General features: G+C 39.3%; 1 long non-coding RNA gene across 2 annotated transcripts; it reads left to right on the forward strand.

Annotated features, from left to right (window-relative positions):
• Nucleotides 1–187: 187 nt before the first annotated feature.
• On the forward strand, nucleotides 188–18,249 carry LOC116484748 (uncharacterized). 2 transcript variants are annotated; one of them, XR_009210289.1, is made up of 3 exons: nucleotides 188–343; nucleotides 1,228–1,348; nucleotides 18,195–18,249. It is a non-coding gene; the product is annotated as an uncharacterized LOC116484748 (long non-coding RNA). The 2 variants fall into 2 exon arrangements; XR_009210288.1 differs by lacking the exon at nucleotides 18,195–18,249 and adding an exon at nucleotides 1,790–1,860.
• The last annotated feature ends 4,969 nt before the right edge of the window (nucleotides 18,250–23,218 follow it).

A 23,218-nucleotide genomic window follows, 5' to 3' on the forward strand; every position in this document is an offset into this window, starting at 1 on the left:
ACGGCGGGAGCTAGCGATTGGGAGCGCGCCCTGCGCCGCGCAGCCGGTCCAAGGCCCCTCCAGCTGGCCGCCGAGCCATCGAGCGCCCACTCTGGCAGGCGTGACTGCTTCACCGTCGAAAGAGCGATGGACACTGCGGCCCAAGTTAGGATTAGGACAGCGGTTTTTCAGTCCGGAGATTCCGGCCGCAACTATTTTTGTCTGTTTTTATCGCAAGCCAGAGTCTTTGGGTGCAGCTCTGGGACATCTAAGGGGCCTGGAGAAATTCAGGCGGGACCAGTGTTGTGGCGGTAGATGTTAGACGTGGAAGGGACTCTAGAGAGCCTTGACTGTGAGGACTGAGGTAAAGTGACTTGCTCAAGGTCACATACTAAGTCAATGGCAGAACTCAGACTAACAGCCTCTTACCTCAAGTCATGTGCGTTTTCCCACTGCGCTCAGCGTTTTAAATGTCATTTTTCAAGTTTCATTTTGAATCAATCTCCAGCTTACAAAAAGGTTGCAAGTATAGTACAAAGAACTTTTTTTCCCAGAATTGAGATTTAAATTGCTGACACCATGCCACATTGTCCCTAAGCACCTTCCACATAATCACAATATAACCATCAAAATCAGAACATTTACGTAACTCAGCGTTTTACCAATTGTCCCAATGTTGTTTATGGTAAAAGATTCCGTTCAGAATCAAGCATTGTATTTACTTATAATATGTCTTTCCTACTCTTCAAACTGGAACTCTCAGACTTGCCTTGCCTTTCATATTCTTGACGCTGTTAAAGATTCCTGGCCAGTTATTTTTGTAGAATGGCCTTCATTTTGGGTCTGTCTGATATTTACTCATGATTACATTCATCTAGGTATGACAGGACTCCAGAAGTGTTGCTGCTTTCTTCTCGTGGCACCCTATCAGGTGGCACGATTTCAACTTCTCTCATTACAGATGTTTACTTTAATAAGGTGATGTCTGTTAGGCTTCTCCAGTGCGATTACTTTTTTTTCCCCCTTTGTAAATTAATAAGTATTTTGTGAGGGAGACTCTGAAACTTTGTGAGGGAGACTCTGAAACTCTTTCAAGATATTTGTAAATATCTTGTTTCTTATCAAATCTTCAATTAATGTATTTATATTAATTAATATGGATCCAGAGGTTTCAATTTTGTTAAATGACTTATAATCTGTTTATTTTTCTCTTTTCTCTCTCTCTCTCTTTTTTTTTTCTTGAGACAGGGCCTCCTTTGTTGCCCAGGCTGGAGTGCAGTGGCTATTCACAGGTTGATAATGCAATCATGGTGCACACTACAGCCTTGAACTTCTGGGCTCATGTGATCCTTCTGCCTCAGCCTCCCAAGTAAGTAGCTGGGACTACAGGCATGCACACCACCACACCCAGCCAATATTCTGTCTCTATCATTATTTATTTTGATGCTCAATTATCCCAAGTTTGGTGGGTAGGGGCCCCATTCATTCTATCTTCTGTGATATGTGTGTGTGTGTGTGTGTGTTCAATTTTTTTTTTTAAGACAAGAAGACAAGGTCTCATATTCATTCTAGCTTCTGGTTGTGTGTGTGTGTATGTGTGTGTGTGTAATTTTTTTTTTATTTTTTATTTTGAGACAAGAAGACAAGGTCTCACTCTGTCACCCAGGCTGGAGTACAGTAGTCTGATCACTGCTCACTGTGGGCTCAACCTCCTAGGCTCAGGTGATTCTCCCACCTCAGCCACTCAAGTAGCAGGGACAATGGGTGTGCCACTGTGCCTGGCTAATTTTGTTTGTTTTTGTTTTTGTAGAGACAGGGTTTCACCATTTTGCCCAGGCTGGTCTTGAACTCCTGGACCCAAGCGATCCACCCGCCTCGGCCTCCCAAAGTGCTGGGATTACAGGTATGACCCACTGTACCCAGCCTTAAATTCTCTCTCTCTTTTTTTTTTTTTTTTTTTTTGAGACAGAGTCTCACTCTGTCACCTAGGCTGGAGTGCAATGGCGTGATCTTGGCTCGCTGCATCCTCCGCCCCCGGCTTCAAGCAATTCACTGGCCTCAGCTCCTGAGTAGCTGGGATTACAGGCGTGTGCCACCATGCCTGGCTAATTTTTGTATTTTTAGTAGAGACAGGGTTTCACCATGTTGGTCAGGCTGATCTCAAACTCCTGACCTCATGATCTGCCCACCTCGGCCTCCCAAAATGCTGGGATTACAGGCGTAAGCCACTGCGCCTGCCCCAGCCTTAGATTCTGTAAACATTTTATTGTAAAATATTTTTAAAATACAGAATAATTAAAAGAGCTTTAAATACCGTATACACATAATCCAGATTCAACATTAACAGGTTACCATTCTGTGGCCTTTTGACACATCCCCATCATTCTTTCAGCACTCCCCTAGTTACTAGGGCAATTAGATGTTTCATATTCATCCTGCTCCAGCCTTGGATGTAATCATTTATTCAGGAGCCCTGATTCCTTATAGTGGAGAATGGTATTTAGCACTAGGTATGCTCACTGCTATTGAGGTATCCATAGCCCAGCCTGTCTCAGTGGATGCAGTTAGGGAATATTTATACATTCATAAACATATACAGCACATCTTTATATGTATCCTTACACACACATTTACAGCTATATTTCTTTGTCTAACAATATATATTGAAAAATCATGTGTTTACAGTAAAACCTCCAATCCAGCATCATACAGTTCATTCTAGTTTTTGCCCTTCCACATTTATAACTACTTTCTCCTACAGAGAGAAGCCTGGCTCCCATTATCCTTGAGATATTTACTTATTTGAACAACCCTGCTATGTGTGAGCAATCATCCATAGCTGCCATCTATTCCTTTGGAGGATACTGCCCTTACCCCACTAAGGTTCTGAAAGCCCCAAATTAGCCATCTGAAGCCCCACTCTCATCTTTCTTTCCTTACCATCACTCCCACACCCTGCAATCATGCCTAGCCCATAAACCCTGCCGACAGTGGTCAGACCCAAACATCCCTTGCCAAGCATCCCCCTTACCTCACTTTATATAGATTAGACAGAGAGACACACACTATATATAATCATATATATTAGTTATATATTCTTTACAGCACCCTATATACACATACCTACATACAATATATAGATTAGTTACATATCTCATATATTCATTATATATTAATTTTTATAAAACCCTATATATACACACACTATCTACATTATATGTCATATATATTTGTTATATATATTACTTACAGTACCTAAAACATGTATCATATATATAGTGTGTATATCATGTATATAAGTATATATATAGTGTGTATATATACAGTGTGTATATGTATATGTAAAGAATAATATGCAAGATATATATTGTGTACATGTATACAAGGTATTGTAAAGTACCCTAAAAAAGGAATAAAACTATTATAGGATCCTGAAGGGGAGAGCAATTACTATGAAGTACAGCTGGGAGGCTCATGAAGGGTTTAAAGAGATGACATTTAAAATGGGCTTTGAAGGACACGTAAGGATGGATGAGTAGAATATATGCTATTAGATATTGAAAAAACTCTGGACCTTTTAGCAGGCTCAAAGCAGAGAAAGAAATTCATTTTGCCTGAGTACGTGGTACAAGAATAACAACATTAGAATTTCAGAATTGGAAGGGATATTATGTATCATTGAGTCCAACTAATAGTTTTACAAAAGATTCAAAGATGGCTCCAGCCTTTAAGCTAAGTGACTAAGAGAATGAAATTAGAAAGTGGAATTTGGAGGGGAAAATAATGAGTTTAATTTTAAACATTTCACATTTGAGGTGACAGTAAGGCATCCAAGGGGAAATGAGGGACTACGGCTTAGAAGTGGGGTCAGAGCTAGAGAAGAGGAGTCAGAGCTAGAGATGTAGAATCCAAATTTTTCCACCTGGCGCTAACAACTGACAACACTCTGAAACAAACACCAATGTTATCATCTTAACCAAATGGAAAATGTGTCCCACTGTTCAACTACCATTATACTTTGATTATACTTTGTTTAATTTTAAATGGAAATTTTGAGTCACAATAAAGAAGCTGTGTTATAGGTAGCAGAAAGAACATAGCTTTGGAATTCGTGACTTGCATTCAAATTCTAATTTCACCACCTAGTAGGCATGACCTAGGGAAAATCACTTCATATCTCAGAAGCTCAATTTCCTCACTTGTAAAATGAGAATACTATCTCCTTCCCTGAGGTGTTCTAAGGATTTGAGATATATAACTAGCATGTTATATATTACATACAGAAGGTGCTCATCAGATATTTGATGAAGGAATGGAGAATTTGATATACTTCCTACTTATTTTATACTCACCACTGTAAAGCATTATACTGCATTTTCTAGGCTTTGTATAACAGAAAAATTTTCCCACCAATAAATGAAACATTTTTAGAAGTATAACAGTGGTATTTAATGGTATATGTAAAAATAATGAAGTAAGCCAGTGGTTACCCATTTAACTTGCTATGTGATACCCTGCTATAATTTATTGTTCAAATATAACCAATTCAATGATTTTAGGTTCCAACTAGCATACATTTGGGAAATTGAAGATGATAGATTACCTTTAAGATTACTTCTATTTCTGAAACTGTAAAATTCAATGATGGTAGAACAATATTACTCCAACAATGGAATTCTAGTTTACCCATGGAACTCTAGGGTCCTCCTCTTGATTGTACCTCTGAAGAGGTTAATAGGAGTTCCTTTAAAAAGGCATTCTTGGCCGGGCGCGGTGGCTCACGCCTGTAATCCCAGCACTTTGGGAGGCTGAGGCGGGCGGATCACGAGGTCAGGAGATCGAGATCATCCTGGCTAACACGGTGAAACCTCGTCTGTACTAAAAATACAAAAAAAAAAAAAAAAAAAAAAAAATTAGCTGTGTGTGAAAAAAAAAAAAAAAAAAAAAAAAAAAAATTAGCTGTGTGTGGTGGCGGGAGGCTGAGGCAGGAGAATGGTGTGAACCCAGGAGGCGGAGCTTGCAGTGAGCAGAGATCATGCCACTGCACTCCAGCCTGGGCGACAGGGCGAGATTCCATCTCAAAAAAAAAAAAAGCATTCTTAAATAAGTCTGAGAAGCACTACATATTAATATATTATAGCCATTTCTTAGAGAGTCGTTATGTATATTAGTGGGCTGCATTTGAGGCAATGTTTCACAAACTTATTTGGAATATAATATCTTTTTTTTAAAAAAAAGAAATGCATATTAATAACTTTTAGAATGAATGTTCCTGGGATCAGACTTTGGAAAATGCAGCTTTGGAAGTTTGTTATTAGTGATCTACTCCAGTCATGCCAGGTTACTCAATGTTAATGAAACCACTGAGGAGACTAGGCTTCACATGTGGCAAGCTCCTGTCACAAAATTCATGGGTAGGCACAGCTTCCACTCTGTTGATTTCAATGTGATCTGAAGCCTGAGATGACACCGATACCCTGCTCTAACAAAAGATCTGCTGGCCCTTTGTGATACAGCTTTCCACTTTGCAGTCTACCAAGCATTATTTGTCAATATACTGCTGAGCTTGCTGTAATCTGTGACAGCTTTTAGCACTAAATTTCTAATGAGAACTTTTGGCAGTGGATAGGATTTCCCCCAGTAGCAAACTACCACTATAAATATTCAGTTCAAGAAATGCTTAAAAACAGAGTAGCAGATCTTGACCTCTAATGGCAAGTAAGAGCAAGCCATTTAACCTAGAAAGAAGCTCTTAAACTCAGCGCTGGTGCTTCTAAGCAGGAATACTGAACAAAGGTAGATCTGCAACTATGTATTTGATAACGCTTGACACTAGAAATGACTGCAATTGTGTTCATACCTAACAAGGACTCCTAAGGCCCCTCCCAAATCCTCATTCTCTGATCAGATGAAGAAATATAGTGCTTTATATGTGTGCATAAGCTTTATGGTTTTGTTCCAAACTTGCTGTAATATTTTATAAGAAAGCCACTTAACCTCTTTGGACTGTGTTTTTCTCCTATGGAAAATGAACATGTTATTTTAGGGGGTCTCTTGGGGGTTATCCTCTGATTTTATCTTTTTGTTGTTGTTGTTTGTCTTATTTATCCTCTGATTTTATGAAAATCATTCTTCTGGTTTTCATAAAAAAGGGAAAGAGACTTCAGGAAGTCAGTGTTAAGATGCTGTAACCTGGGGTGGGAGAGAAGACCCTGGAGATCGCCTCTGGATGTTGCTTTAATATAGTTTTCACCTTGAAAGGCACGAAGGATGTGACCCTGAAGGGGTGAGCACCAGGACAGGAAGGGTCCAGTGGAGAGGGGGAGGATCAGGCAGCAACACACCTGCAGTGGCCAGGGACAGCAGGTTCTGGATAATGGAATCCGTAGCAGACTTTAAGAAGTGGAAAGGTGGTGTTTGTGGGGAATCAATAAAAGTCGGGCTAAAAGGAATTAAAAGAAAGTCCTTGGTCTGCTCATCCATGTTTGCCTGCCAGAAAGTCCCTGATGGGAACCACAGGAAACATTACCATAAGCCAAATTAATCACAAAGTTAATCTATCAAGGTGAAGAAGCAAAAGTTAATGACCTTCCAGCTGAGTTCTAAAAATGAGCTGAAACTCGGAGAACGGGATAGGTCAAGCCAGAGCTAGGACTGAGGAGGAGGGCCATGTTAATTAACTATTAGACAAACCCTCAACTTCTGCCACAAGCTCTTTAGGAAAGTCAACTGTTTTACATGCTGACAGGTAACTGAAGAAAGTATGTTAGTGCTTTTATTCAGGGATGCTTCATTCTTTAGGAGTAGCATATAAGGCCCCCACAGAAATCCTATTCGCCGGTTGGATATATATTTGATATGAAAACTAATGAAGGATGATCATCTACTTCAAAGTTAAATGTTAGAATAGTAATCACACAAGACAACATTAAGGCCCAAATAATTTGTAATAAGATTCATAATTTAAGATTATTTGTCGGCCGGGCATGGTGGCTCACACCTGTAATCCCAACAGTTTGGGAGGCTGAGGCAGGTGGATCACGAGCTCAGGAGTTCAAGACCAGCCTGGCCAACATGGTGAAACCCCGTCTCTACTAAAAATACAAAAATTAGCCGGGCGTGGTGGTGTGCGCCTATAGTCCCAGCTACTTGGGAGGCTGAAGCAGGAGAATTGCTTGAACCTGGGAGGCAGAGGTTGCAGTGAGCCGAGATCACGCCACTGCACTCCAGCCTGCGTGACAGAATGAGAGTCTGTCTCAAAAAAAAAAAAAAAGATTATTTGTCTAATTCAAGAAATTGAACTTACCCAGCAAGCTGGCTCTACATAGTTGATGAACAGTATTCTTGTGGAATTATTTTATATATAAGGAAAAACTATATACATATTATAAAAATAACCTATAGAAATTATCATCAGTTACTATGTTTATGTATATAGATCTATTATTATCTTCTTTGGGACATATGATTCTTGAAGCAAATTCTAAAAAAAATTAGTCATATATCAAACTTCTTGTTTAGCTACAAACTTAAAGGCAAAAACCTTATCTAGATGCAAACATTTAACTGACCAGTACGAACAATAGCTAGAAATTAAATTACCCATGTAATATGGTTAAGGTAATCAGTGGAGCCAGAGTCACAGATCAGGAAGAAAAAGAAAAATGTTAATAATATGGAATAGAATTATATACTCTTGAATTCAATTTGCCAGCCTGCAAGCATTCACAGACCAGAGCACAAATCCACTTATAAACCATACTTGCTTATCTTAATAATATTTTATTGACTTAGACATTTTCTCCTGTTGTTTGCTTCCTTTCCCTTATATTGTCTGAGGCCAAAATCAAGAAAGACATTTTCTTAAATATATGATAAAATATTAAGTATTTAAAAAGCAAAATATTAAATTCCTTTATGCTAATTGAACTATATTAAAATATGTGTATGGTTATGAACAACAATTATAAGAGAATAAATAAAAATGAAATAATTGTATTTGAATCATGAGATTAGGAGCTCTTTTATCTTTTCAATATTTGTAGTTGTTATACTGCCTTTTTTACAAAAAGAAAAAGGGCAAAGCATTTTTTAAAGTTTTCTCTTTGTAATTTGCTGATGCAATTTTTCCTCCTTTGGAAAGGTACTTGACACAGAGTAAGTGCTCAATGTAAACTTGTTGAGTAAGTATACAAAATGGCAACTAAAATTGCTGGCAGATTTCCTTTAGGGAGAAGCTAAATGATGGCACTCACCATGCTGAGGTAAGGATAAAATAAGTCAGGATTTACCCATCCACCTAGCCAGGGGCCTCCAATTGCCTATCCTTGCTTCCTTGAGCTGGAATTAGAGATTTATTAGGAGGGTATCCATATAATTTAGTGTCCATGGGGACAGTTCTTAGAGCAAGAAGAGAGCTATTAAACACACTGCTGGGTTCTTAGATATAACACCTAAAACACAAGCAACTAAAGAAAAAAGTTGATAAATCGGACTTCATCAAAATTCAAAACCTTTGTAATTCAAAGGACATTATCAAAAAAATTAAAAGATAACTCATAAAACAGAACAAAATATTTTCAAATCATTCATTACATGAGTCTAGTACCTAGAATATAGAGCAGAACTCTTTTTTTGTTTGTTTTTTTGTTTGTTGGTTTGCTTGTCTTTGAGACAGAGTGTTGCTCTGTCACCCAGGCTGGAGTGCAGTGGCAGGATGTTGGCCCACTACAGCCTCTGCCTCTTGGGTTCAAACGATTCTCCTGCCTCAGCCACCCGAGTAGCTGGGATTTCAGGCCGCCACCACCTCACCCAGCTAATTTTTGTATTTTTAGTAGAGACGGGGTTTCACCATGTTGGCCAGACTGGTCTAAAACTCCTGACCTCGAGTGATCCACCCTCCTCGGCCTCCCAAAATGCTAGGATTACAGGCGTGAGCCACCACACCCAGGCTGAAAAAACTCTATTTATTTATTTATTTATTTTTTAAGAGATAGGGTCTCATTCTGTCACCTAGGCTGTAGTGTAGTGGTACAATCATAACTCACTACAGCTACAAACTCCTGGGCTCAAAGGGTTCTCCCACTTGAGCCTTCTGAATAGCTAGGACTACAGGTACATGCCACTACACCTGGCTAAGTTTTTTTATTTTTATTTTTGTAGAGATGGGGTCTATGTTGCTGAGGCTGGTCTCGAACTCCTGGCCTCAAGTGATCCTTCTGCCTTGGCCACCCAAAGTGAGGACTATAGGCGTGAGCCACCACATCCAGCCCCAAAGAACTCTTATAATCAACAATAAACCCAATTTAAAAATGGGCAGAAGATATGAATGAATATCTTTGCAAAGAATATATACCAAATGGCCAATAACCACATGAAAATATGTTCAACTTTGTTAGTCATTAAGGAAACAAATGCATAGCAAAACCACTGTGAGATATCACTTCACACCCACTATGATGACTATAATATTTTAAAACTGGAAAATAAATAGGTGTTGGTGAGGAAGTACAGAAACTGGAACTCTCATATACTACTAGCAAAAGTGTAAAGTGATACAGCTGTTTTGGAAAACATTTTGGCAGTTTCCTGAAGAGTTAAACATAGAGTTACTATATGACCTACCAATTCTACGTCTAGGTATATACCCACGAGAATAGAATTAAAAACATATATCCACACAAAAACTTGACCTTGAATGTTCATAGCAGAATTACCCCAAAAAGTAGAAACGATGCAAATGTCTGCAGGCATACCTCGTTTTATTGCATTTCACCTTTTCACCTTATTGTGCTTCACTTTTTTTTTTTTTTTTTTTACAAATTGAAGGTTTAGGCAACTCTGTGTCAAGCAAGTCTAGTGGCACCACTTTCCCAACAGCATATGCTCACTTTGTGTCTCTGTGTCACATTTTGGCCATTCTTACAATATTTCAGACATTTCCATTATTATCAGTTATGGTGATCTGTTTTCACTAATCTTTGATGTTACTATCGTAATTGTTTTGGAGCATCACAAACTGTGCCCACAGAAGATGGCAAACTCAATAAATGTTGTGTGTGTTCTGACTGCTTCACCAACCAGCCATTCCCACATCTGTCTCCCTTTCCTTGTGCTTCACTGTTCCCTGAGACACACAATATTGAAATTAGGCCAATTAATAACCTTGCAATGGGCCGTAAGTGTTCAAGTGAAAGGATGAGTCACATATCTCTCACTTTAAATCAAAAACTAGAAATAAATTTAGTGAGGAAGACATACCAAAAGCCAAGACAGGCTGAAAGCTAGGCCTCCTGGGCCAAACAGCCAAGTTATGAAATGTAAAGGAAAAGTTCTTGAAGGAAAATAAAAGTGCTATTCCAGTGAATACACAAACTATAAGAAATCCCAGCACTTTGGGAGGCCAAGGCGGGAGGATACCGAGGTCAAGAGATTGAGACCATCCTGGCCAACATGGTGAAACTCCATCTCTACTACAAATACAGAAATCAGCTGGGTGTGGTGGTGTGTGCCTGTCGTCCCAGCTACTCGGGAGGCTGAGGCAGGAGAATCACTTGAACACAGGAGGCGGAGGTTGCAGTGAGCCGAGATCATGCCACTGCACTCCAGCCTGGTGACAGAGTGAGACTCTGTCTAAAAAAAAAAGCAAAAGAGGCTGAGTGCAGTGGCTCATGCCTATAATCCTAACACTTTGGGATACGGTGGTAGGCAGATTGCTTGAGCAATCTGAGTTTGAGACCAGCCTGGGTAACATGACAAGAGCCTGTCTCTACAAAAATAATAATAATAATAATAATAAAAAATAAAAAATAAATTAGGTGTAGTGTTGCATGCCTGCAGTCCCAGCTATTCGGGAGGCTGAGGTGGGAGCATCACCACTTCAGCCTGGGAAATTGAGGATACAGTGAGCTGTGATCATACCACTGTACTCCTGCCTGGGTGACAAAGTGAGACCCTGTCTCAAAGGAAAAAAAAAAGAAAAGAAAGCAAAACAATGTTATTGCTGATATGCAGAAAGTTTTAGTGGTCTGGATAAAAGAGCAAACCAGCCACAACATTCCCTTAATCCAAAACAAGGCCCTAATTCTCTCCAATTCCGTGAAATCTGAGAGAGATAAGAAGCTGCAGAAGAAAAGTAGGAAGATAGCAGAGGTTGGCTTTTGAAGTTTAAGGAAAGAAACCATCACCATAACATGAAAGTGCAAGGTGAAGCAACAAGCGCTGATGGTAGCTGCAGCAAGTTATCCAGAAGACCTAGCTAAGGTTATTGATGAAGGTGGCTACACAAAACAACAGACTTTCAATGTGGACACAACAGCCTTCTATTGGAAGAAGATGCCATCTAGGATATTCATAGCTAGAGAGGAGAACTCAATGCCTCACTTTAAAGCTTCAGAGGACAAGCTGACTCTCTTGTTAATGGCTAATGTGGCCAGTGGCTTTAAGTTAAAGCCAATGCTCATTGACTATTCCAAAAATTCTAGGATCCTTAAGAATTATGATCAATCTACTCTGCCTGTGCTTTATAAATGGAACACAACAAAACCTACAAGACAGCATGTCTGTTTACAGCATGGTTTACTGAATATTTTAAGCCCACTGTTGAGATCTACTGCTCAAAATGAAAGATTCCTTTCAAAGTATTACTGCTCATTGGCAATGCACCTCATCACCCAACAGCTCTGATGGAGATGTACAAGGAGATGGATATTGTTTTCCTACCTGCCAACACAATATCCATTCTTCAGGCCATGGATCAAGGAGTCATGATGACTTTCAAGTTGTCTTATTTAAGAAATACATATTATAAGACTACAGCTGTTATAGATAGTAATTCCTCTGATGGATCTTGGCAAAGTCAATGGAAAATATTCTGGAAAGGATTCACTATTCTAGATGCCATTAAGAACATTCGTGATTCATGGGAGGAGGTCAAAATGTCAATATTAAGAGAAGTTTGGAAGAGATTGATTCCAGCTCTCATGGATGATGTGGAGGGATTCAAGACCTCAGTGGAGGAAGTAACTGCACATGTGGTGAAAATAGCAGAAGAACAAGAATTAGAGGTGGAACCCAAAGATGGAACTGAGTTGCTGCAATATCATGATAAACTTGAACAAATACAAATAAGGAGTTGCTTCTTTTTTTTTTTTTTAACAGAGTCTCCCTCTGTTGCCCAGGCTGGAGTGCAGTGGCACAATGTTGGCTCACTGCAACCTCCACCTCCCGGGTTCAAGCAATTCTCCTGCCTCAGCCTCCAGAGTAGCTGGGACTATAGGCACGCACCACCACACCCGGCTAATTTTTGTATTTTTAGTAGAGATGGGGTTTCACCATATTGGCCAGGCTGGTTTTGAACTCCTGACCTCATCATCCACCTGCCTTGGCCTCCCAAAGTGCTGGGATTACAGGCGTGAGCCACCACACCCGGCCAGGAGTTGCTTCTTATGGATAAGCAAATAAAGTAGTTTCCTGAGATGGTATCTACTCTGTGAAGATGCTGAAAACATTGTTGAAATGACAACAAAGGATCTGGAATATTACATAAACTGGTTGATAAAGCAGTGGCAGGGTTTGAGATCATTGATTCCAGTTTTGAAAGAAGTTCTACTGTGGGTAAAATGCCATCAAACAGCATCACATGCTGCAGAGAAATCTTTCATGAAAGGAAGAATCAATTGATATGGCATACTCCATTTTTGTCTTATTTTAAGAAATTGCCACAGCCACCCCAACCTTCAGCAACTACTACCCTGATCTGTCAGCAGCCATCAACATCAAGGTAACAAGACCCTCCACCAGCAAAAGAATTACAACTTGCTGAAGGCTCAGATGATCATTAGCATTTTTTAACAATATTTTTAAATTTAGGTATGTACATTGTTTTTTAGACATAATCTATTGCGCACTTAATAGACTACAGTATAGTGTAAACATAACCTTTATATACACTAGGGAACCAAAAATTTATGTGACTCCTTTTATTTTGATGGTCTGGAACTGAGTCCACAGTATCTCCAAGGTATGCCTATATTGACTGATGAATAAACAAAACGTGGTATAGCCATACAATGGAATATTGTTCAGTTACAAAAAGGAATAACATTCTGATACATGCTACACATAGATGAACCTTGAAAATATTATGCTAAGTGAGAGAAGTCAGACACAAAAAGACAAGTATTATATGATTCCATTTATATAAAATGTCCGGGATAGTCAAATCAATAGAGACCAAAAGTAGATTAATGGTTGACAGAGGCTGAAGGTAGGGAGGAAATGGGGAGTGACTTTAATGGGTACAGGGTTTTTTTTTAGATAATGAAAATGTTCTGGAATTAGTGGTGATGTACAACCTTGTACAACCTTTTTGCAATATAGTGCAATAAGACAATATTGTACAATCTTGTTTATATACTAAAAGCCATTAAATTACACACTTTAAAGGGGTGCATTTTATGACATGGGAAGTGTACATTAAAAATAAATATTCCCTAGCAAGCTGACTAAAAAATAATAAAAATAAAAAATATATTAATACATAAATAAGCAAGCTGGGACAATGGGATGAACTAAAACTGAATGAATATCCAAGATCTGGCACTTAATGTACTTCCAGTTCCTAAAGATAAATTACTGGAGAATGCTGGGGTTGAAGAAGATGCCCAAATGTTTTCCCCACAACAAAATGTTTAAATCTGACATCAAAAACTTTAAAGGAGAGGCTATACTAATGTTACATATAGCTTCCAGATCATCTCAATTTTGCTTCATCTCTCTAAACAATATGAAGACAAAATTTAGTGGTTTAATTTGATTTGTGTCACAATCTTTATCTTTCTTAAACAACATTTCAGCTGTAATTAGTGTTTTGGTTGTATTAACATCCCTTCTATCTCTCAATTTCTTTGCTTTGTCTCTCCCAAACAATATTCAGCTGAAAATTAGCATTATCATTCCATTCATGTTCCTTCTATTTCTCATCTCCCTGAAAATTTTGGTTACTTCTCAATGCCCTGTCTCCTTCGTAAGTCCCTCTAGTCACTTTTTTCTTTTCTTTTTCCCATAATCAGCTCGTTCTTGCTCCTAGTAATTCCACGTTATTTTCTAAAATACCATTCTGTTGTTAATAAACTTTCCTATACTCCTAGCCTTTCCTTAACAATCCTTTCATTGTTAAGGAAATCATAATCTGATGTTCTGCTGGCTCTATACTAGGGTTTTCAGGCCCTTACTCTCATCTACTCCCCCACTGAAGTTCACATCCTCTTGAAACATCACTTTCTCCCCATCCTCAGCTCTACCATTTGCTGACCTTCATACCACACTCTCACAGTGATTAAAGATTTGGGCACAGAATTATGGTTATTTCTGTCTGTTCTGAGTCTTACCATCCCAGGTTACCTTTACTGTAAGGTAACTGAAAGGGTGACTCTACAGACTCAGGCTAAGACCACACTACACCGGTTATGGTCAAGAGATCTTTATTGGAGGCGTCAGGTAGGGAGCCGAAGAGGAAGCAGAGAGAGAGGGCTTCGGGGCTTCGGCTTTTTATACTCTGAGACGTTACATGGAGGTCAATGGTTGGCTGGGGGGCTGGGCTCAGACCAAGGCGGGAAGGCGTCTCTTTCTGATTGGTTTTTCTTTGGCGGGTCTGTATCGAGGAGGAAGAAGAACCCGGAACCAGGGCCATTAAGTTACCCCTGTTACCTAACAGTAACCAGTATTTATATTTGTAATATCCAGTGACATAGTCATACAACATATTAGCTTTAACTTATTTATTTGAGAAAGAGTCTCACTCTGTTGCCCAGGCTGGAGTGCAGTGGCGTGATCACGGTTCACTGCAGCCTTCATCTTCTAAGCCCAAGTGATCCTCCTGCCTCAGCTTCCCAAGTAGCTGGGATCACAGGCACATGCCACCGCACCCAGTTAATTTATTTTCATTTTTTTTGTAAAGATGGGGTCTTCCTGTGTTGCCCAGGCTGGTCTTGAACTCCTGGGTTCAAGTGACCATCCCTCCTTGTCTTCTCAAAGTGCTGAAATTATAGGCATGAGCCACCATGCCCGGCCCAGCTTCTTAAAAGCTCTAGCCTTCTTGAATTCTCTTCGTCTAGTCTGTTGGCTCCTTGCTGATTTTATCCTTCCTTGCCAGTTTGGATTTATGAGATCAGTTGTTTCAGCTACATTCTTACTAGCACTCACATTTCCTTCCACTCCATGACCTTAACACATTGCATCTCTTCTGCCAATCTCTGAATGTGGATCAACTCAACCATCTGCTTTTTCCAATTCGCTCTTGGACTGCCAAGAAAATTGCATAACTGTGCTTTCTACTTTATAGCATTAATTATGATTTAACCACAGCTAGTTGGTTTGATTAGCCATTTCCTATAGTAGCTATGTCAAATATTCACTACTGTCCTCAAGCCACTACTTCATGCCATCATCCTCTCTCCAAGATAATCAAGTCCTATGTTTTACAGCAAAAGTAGATGGCACAATGTCTGAACTCCATCACAGCTGTCACCGTAAACTCAGCCATCTTTCCTCCTACCTGAGAGGATACTCAAAGTTTTCCAATAACATCCCTCTATTTTTGCTTTAGATATGAGATTTTGCTCCATAAGTTATTGTGTCTCTTCTTTCTTCAATTTTACTATCTACTTCCTCTTGCTCTAAAAATATGCTAACATTTTTTGTATCATGAAAAAAATCCCCTTAATACTGCTGTCCTACAAAACTACTGTCTTCCATTTCCTTCCCTTCATCTCTAACTTCCTGAAAGAATTTTCTACACTTTTCTATTTTTATATAAAAGTCCCATTCATTTCTCGAGATATTTGTCTTACATAATTCTAAGGGACCTGCACTGAATAATGTTCATAGTGACCTCCTAATTGTAAATCCTATATATTTTTTAAATAGTACTTTCTTACTCTAGTGGATTGTTCTAGGACTGGACATTGTTCACCACAAACCACTTGGATAGAAATTCTCCCTTCTCTTGGATTCTCTTCTAGTTTTGTTTTGTTTTGTTTTTACATCATTCTAGGTTTTTCTTTACATCATTCTCTTCTAGTTTTTCTTGTACCTCTTTTTCCACCCCTCTTCAGCCTCTCGATATTATCTTTCTTTTGTTGTTTGTTTTTATGTTTAAAATTTTTTTGTAGAGACAGGGTCTTGCTATGTTGTTCAGGCTGGTCTCAAACTCCTGGCCTCAAGTGATCTTCCTGCCTCAGCCTCCCAAAGTGCTGGAATTACAGGCATCAACCACCATACCTGGCTGATGTTATCTCTTAATCTACCTCTCTGTTAAATATTTAGTTTCTTATTGTTTCTTAGTTGATATCTTTTCTACATACTCTTTCTGGGCAATGTCATCCATTTTGGTGACTTTTTTTTTTTTTAAGGGTACAGTTCAGTAGTGGTAAGTATATTGACATTGTGAAACAGATCTCCAGAACTTTTCATCTTGCAAAACTGAAAACTCTATACCCCTTAAACAACAACAACAACCCATTTTCCCCTCCCTCCAGGCCCTGGTAACCATCATTCTACTTTCTATTTCTATAAATTTGACTACTTTAGATATCTCCTATAAGTGAAATTATACAGTGTTTGTCTTTTTGTGACTGGCTTGTTTCACTTAGCATAATGTCCTCAAGGCTCATCCATGTTGTAATATGCAACAGGGTTTCCTTTTCAAGTCTGAATAATATTCCATTGTATGTGTATACCACATTTTGTTTATCCATTCACCTTTTGATGGGCACTTGTGTTGCTTCTACGTCTTAGCTATTGTGAATAGTGCTGCAATGAACATGGGTATGCAAATATCAATTCTTTTGTTTATATACCCAGAAGTGAAATTGCTGGATCATATAGTAGTTCTATTAGTATTTTGAGGAAGCACCATAGTTAACTTTGGTGACTTTAATTACCATATGTGCAGCTAACTCCCAAATCTATATCCCTTGCCTTAATCTCTGTCTCCTGAAATATACTGATATGAGGCCCAAAAGGAGGGAAATATGTTTTATCTTTGTATCTCTTGTTTTTGTATCTACTTGTATACTTGGTACACAAGTAGACTCTAAATAAATTCTTGTTGAAGAAACTATGCCTTTTTTTTTTTTTTCTTGAGACGGAGTCTTTTTTTTTTTTTTTTTTTTGAGACAGAGTCTTGCTCTGTCGCCCAGGCTGGAGTGCAGTGGCGCAATCTCGGCTCACTGCAAGCTCCACCTCCCGGGTTCACGCCATTCTCTTGCCTCAGCCTCCGAGTAGCTGGGACTACAGGCGCCCGCCACCGCGCCCGGCTAATTTTTTGTATTTTTTAGTAGAGACGGGGTTTCACCGTGGTCTCGATCTCCTGACCTCGTGATTCGCCCGCCTCGGCCTCCCAAAGTGCTGGGATTACAAGCGTGAGCCCCCGCGCCCGGCCGAAACTATGCCTTTTTAATTCTGAGTGTGAGGGAGCTAAAGTCCAAATTTTTTTTCCATTGATTATTGTGTAAATCACTGTTGTAAGCTTCTTAATGATGGTCACTGCACAATATACTTGTTTGTTTGGTTATAATGCTTACCAGTGCTTTACACATACAAGGTAGCAAGTATCTCACTCATTAAATCTGGTAATAATTTCAAATATTTATCAAACTGAGTAGCAGTGGTTCAGTATTGAAATGCTTGCAAAATTTCTCTTTCCTGTTTCTAAATTAAAATATAAGGGGAAAATATGGGAGTCAATATGGTATCATGATAATCCTATACATATTTTAGGATAAACACAAATCTGTGGGCCATATAGTGATGAACACTTTCTGGTCATAAGACCTCAGTAAAATAGAACATGCCGATAAAATTTTCAGAAAAGTCTAGGAAATAGCAAATTTATATCACCACTGGGGGGTAAAGGGATTTTTTTTAAAAAACCTTGTTGAAGCATAGGGGCACTCAATATTATTTATAAGATGATAGCAAGCATACTGAGTAACATTTTAAACAATATTCTGAAAACATCTTGAAACTAAAATTCAGCCCAGATTTATAAAGGAAAAAAAGGCGATCTAACACCAACATGGTTGAGGACACAAAATTTAATCATTGCTTAAAGATTATCAGATATTTCTCTTTCACTATTGAACAGAGATTTAATACTTGCAGTAACTTCTGCCAACTCAGAACCCTGAGAAAATAAGTCGCTTTCTTTGCAGAAAGAAGAAGAAGAAAAAAAAAGGATATTACCAACAATGGAAGAGGAATGCAGAGTGGCAACAGCTCCAAGTGGACCTGGCAGACTATGAACACTAGAATCACCAAGGAAACATGGAGCTATGAAATGGCAAAAGGCTGTGTGAAAACCCTGAAGCTTTTTGGTTCAGCCTTTAAAAACCAAATGAAAACTCAAGAGATACAAGAATGTGGTTATTTTGATGAACAACTCACAAACTAGTTGAATTAAAAGAAACTGTGGTTCAAATGAACACAAACCTAAACATTTTTTCAGTTCGTCTAATTAAAGTCTAACCAATTCCTTCTAATTTAAAAGATCCAGTTTTGGATATATCCAAGACTAAAACACAATCTCATCAAAGTCTATTTAATGTGGTGTAAATCTCATGGGAACTGTGACTATCTTCTCTCCCAGTTTAAACCTTGTGGCTTTTCTGATTGCTCTTTATAATGATTGATGTTAGTATCTCTTGCTTATTTTATAAGAAATAAAGAAAACAAAGATCATAAACTCACACACAGAAAAATAAAAGATACAGTTTTTTGTTTGTTTTGTTGAGACAAGGTCTCACTGTATTGCCCAGGCTGGTCTTGAACTCCTGGGCTCAAGTGATCCTCCTGCCTTGGCCTCCCAAAGTGCTGGGATTACCACACCTGGCCAGCAATGCATTTTTTTTTTTTTTTTTAGAGAGAGTCTCGCACTGTCACCCAGGCTGGAGTGCAGTGGCACAATCTCGGCTCACTGCAAGCTCCGCCTCCCGGGTTCACGCCATTCTCCTGCCTCAGCGTCTCCGAGTAGCTGGGACTACAGGCGCCCACCACCACGCCTGGCTAATTTTTTTTGTATTTTTAGTAGAGACCACGGGGTTTCACCGTGGTCTCGATCTCCTGACCTCGTGATCCGCCCGCCTCGGCCTCCCAAAGTGCTGGGATTACAAGCGTGAGCCACCGCGCCCGGCCCAGCAATGCATTTTTTAATGAAGATTTACTACCCCAGCCAAAAGTGTCTTCTCCTTCTGCAGCTATTTTATTAATAAAATTCACTGATAGCATTGTCCAGACATCAGAGACCACATACTACCTAGTGCATTTTTGTGGCTAATGTGTCCCCTACTAGATGGTAAATTCCTTGGGGCTAGTGATCATATCTTAAACATTTCACACAGCCCCTAGCTACACTGCTGACCTGCAGATTATAAAGACTACAACATTTAAGTGGAAAGCAAGTATCCATTATGCAGTATTAAGCAAATGTTAGATTTTCAACATCTGGGTTTTAAAAGGCAAATATGTATATAATGAAAAGAAGTAAAAGCCCTGTGGCTGGGTGGGGTGGCTCACGCTTGTAATCCCAACACTTTCGAGGCTGAGGTGGGTGGATCACTCGAGGTCTAGAGTTTGAGACCAGCCTGGTCAACATGGTGAAACCCTGTGTCTCAGGATGGGGAACATCACACACTGGGGCCTTTCGTGGGGTGGGGGGAGGGGGGAGGGATAGCATTAGCAGATATACCTAATGTAAATGACAAGTTAATGGGTGCAGCACACCAACATGGCACATGTTTACATATGTAACAAACCTGCATGTTGTGCACATGTACCCTAGAACTTAAAGTATAAAAATAAAAAAAAAAGAAACCCCGTGTCTACAAAAAAAAAAAAAAATTAGGCCAGGCGCAGTGGCTTATACCTGTAATCCCAGCAGTTTGGGAGGCCAAGGTGGGCGGATCACGAGGTCAGGAGTTTGAGACCAGCCTGTCCAAAATGGTGAAACCCCATCGCTACTAAAAAAATACAAAAATTAGCCAGGCGTAGTGGCCTGTGGCCGCAATCCCGGCTACTCAGGAGGCTAAGGCAGGAGAATCACTTGAATGTGGGAGGCGGAGGTTGCAGTGAGCCGAGATCACACCATTGCACTCCAGCCTAGGCAACAGAGCGAGACTCTGTCTCAAAAAAACAAAAAGCAAAAAAACCAAATTAGCCAGGCATGGTGGTAGTCACCTGTAATCCCAGCTACTTGGGAGGCTTAGGCAGGAGAATCACTTGAACCCCAGAGGCAAAGGTTGCAGTGAGCCAAGATCGCACCAAGATCACTCCAGCCTGGACGACAGTGAAACTGTGTCTCAAAAGAAAAAAAAAAAAGAAATAAAAGCCCTGAGGACTTTCAGAATGTAATCAGAAGAAAAGATAATGCAGGCATTGAGCAAACTAAACTTAAAAGATGATCATGTTTGCTCATAGACGTACCTTGGGGCTGCTAAGGAAATCAGAAGAATGCCAGGAATAGAAAGTGTGCCTTAGCCTATCTACATTAGTACAAGGCTGAAGTAAACAGGCTCTCAAAGTTGGAGCCAAGGGTTACATTTTTGCTAGTATGATCAGATATTTTCTAAAAAAAACTCCATACCTTCCCTTAAAAAAAAAAAGCCCACAATTACTTTCCCAACCTCAAATGTTTATGGCAATAATAGCTAATGGTTCTCAGATACTGTTATACAGGGTGTGGTGCATTCTCCACACAAATTCTTCTTTTCACATTCAGATAAAAGGCTGATGTAATAGGTCAAATTTTATTAAGCTTCTTAAGAGAAAAATGCTGACTAACCCAGTGTGAAGAATTCATTCACATGGAAAAGTCCAGTAAAAAGAAGTAAGGTCATATTTATCTCAAAGTTGGCTATTTGTGATGTATCCCACAGAACTGCTTTATTTTGTGATTAAATATAGAAGGGTTTTAATAAAGCTTGTTTCATCAAAATTCATATTTGTAAATAAAATAAAGATATTTTTGTGTCATAAAAAGTTTGCTTTATGAAAAGACTTAAATATAGGTTTTTTTTTTTTTCCTTTTCTTATTTTGAGACAGAGTATTGCTCTGTCGCCCAGGCTGGAGTGCGGTAGTGCCATCTCGGCTCACTGCAATCTCTGCCTCCCAGGTTCAAGTGATTGTCCTGCCTCAGCCTCCCAAGTAGCTAGGATTACAGATGCCTGCCACCAAGCCCGGATAATTTTTGTATTTTTAGTAGAGACATGGCTTAGACAGTATAATAGTAGGCAGATATAATACAGTGTAAACACACTGTACTATGTACACTAACACACTATACTATGTCTGCCTACCATTATACTGTCTATGCCCAATATTACTTATTCTCTTGCAGTCAACATATTAATATAAAAAATTAAAGCCAAAGTACTTAATCTTATAAAATACATCACAAGTATCAAGAGTGGCACAATCAATGCCAAAGGTGGTAGAGGCAGAAGAAATTACTACGGGGTCAGAAGAGACTGAGTAATGATGGATTTAGAGTACAGAAAAGGGCAAGTTAGGTAAGGGTATGATCTAAGAAAAATACAAATAGGGCTATACTGGAGAATTTTTATAGGGGAGTAGTGGGAGAAAAGGTTAGAAAGTTGAGCTGGAGCCAGATTATAAACCATGATACCAGCCTTAGAAGCCTGGGCTTCATTCTGGGTAACAGTGGTTCTGGGATTCCCGTGTACCCAGGAATCATCTTGGGGGCAGACTGGTGACTAGACAGATTTTAATGCCTGAGATTCTAATTTAGTATGTTTGGGATGGTCCCAGAAAACTGCATCTTAACAGGTGATTCCAGTACAAGGACACGCTTTGAGAAACTCCACCCCAGGACAAATGATTAAGAAACTCTACTATTAATTATTGCAATTGTCCCAATTTCCCGTATGCTGTGAAAATATTCAATTGCATCCAATTTTTCTTTGTTATTTGGCACTGACTTTGTCACTGTTTACATCTTGAGTGAATTTGTTTAACAATGTGCTTTTCGGGCTAATATCCACAGTCTACAAAGAACTTGAAAAAATTTACAAGAAAAAATCAAACAACCCCATCAAAAAGTAGGCGAAAAAAGTAGGATATGAACAGACACTTCTCAAAAGAAGACATTTATGCAGCCAACAGACACATGAAAAAATGCTCATCATCACTGGCCATCAGAGAAATGCAAATCAAAACCACAGTGAGATACCATCTCACACCAGTTAGAATGGCCATCATTAAAAAGTCAGGAAACAACAGGTGCTGGAGAGGATGTGAAGAAATAGGAACACTTTTACACTGTTGGTGGGACTGTAAACTAGTTCAACCATTGTGGAAGACAGTGTGGCGATTCCTCAAGGATCTAGAACTAGAAATACCATTTGACCCAGGCATCCCATTACTGGGTATATACCCAAAGGATTATAAATCATGCTGCTATAAAGACACATGCAGACATATGTTTATTGTGGCACTATTCACAATAGCAAAGACTTGGAACCAACCCAAATGTCCATCAATGATAGACTGGATTAAGAAAATGTGGCACATATACACCATGGAATACCATGCAGCCATAAAAAAGGATGAGTTCATGTCCTTTGTAGGGACATGGATGAAGCTGGAAACCATCATTCTGAGCAAACTATTGCAAGGACAGAAAACCAAACACTGCATGTTCTCACTCATAGGTGGGAATTGAACAATGAGAACACTTGAACACAGGGTGGGGAACATCACACACTGGGGGCTGTCATGGGGTGGGGGGTGGGGTGAGGGATAGCATTAGGAGATATACCTAATGTAAATGATGAGTTAATGGGTGCAGCACACCAACATGGCACATGTATACATATGTAACAAACCTGCACGTTGTGTACCTGTACCCTAGAACTTAAAGTGTAATAAAAAAATTAAAAACAAACAAACAAAAAAATGCACTTTTCTGGTTCTCTGACTCTCTGAAATCTCTATCGTCTCCTCTGGCCTCTCATACTTTGCCGTTCCTTTACATGTTATTTCTTAAGATTCTGATTTTAGTCCTCTACAGATCTCCTTGAGTGATTTCATTCACTCCTAAGGCATATAGAGAATGCTGATGCCAACCTCCGAAGATTAGACTTTTTTATCCTGTTGATAAAGAGGAGTTATAAAAGTTTCTAAGAAGCAGAATATCATAGAGAAAGACATGTTCTGGGAATA

Source organism: Hylobates moloch, unplaced genomic scaffold (assembly GCF_009828535.3).
Source record: "Hylobates moloch isolate HMO894 unplaced genomic scaffold, HMol_V3 SCAFFOLD_16, whole genome shotgun sequence".
Taxonomy (NCBI): Eukaryota; Metazoa; Chordata; class Mammalia; order Primates; family Hylobatidae; genus Hylobates; species Hylobates moloch.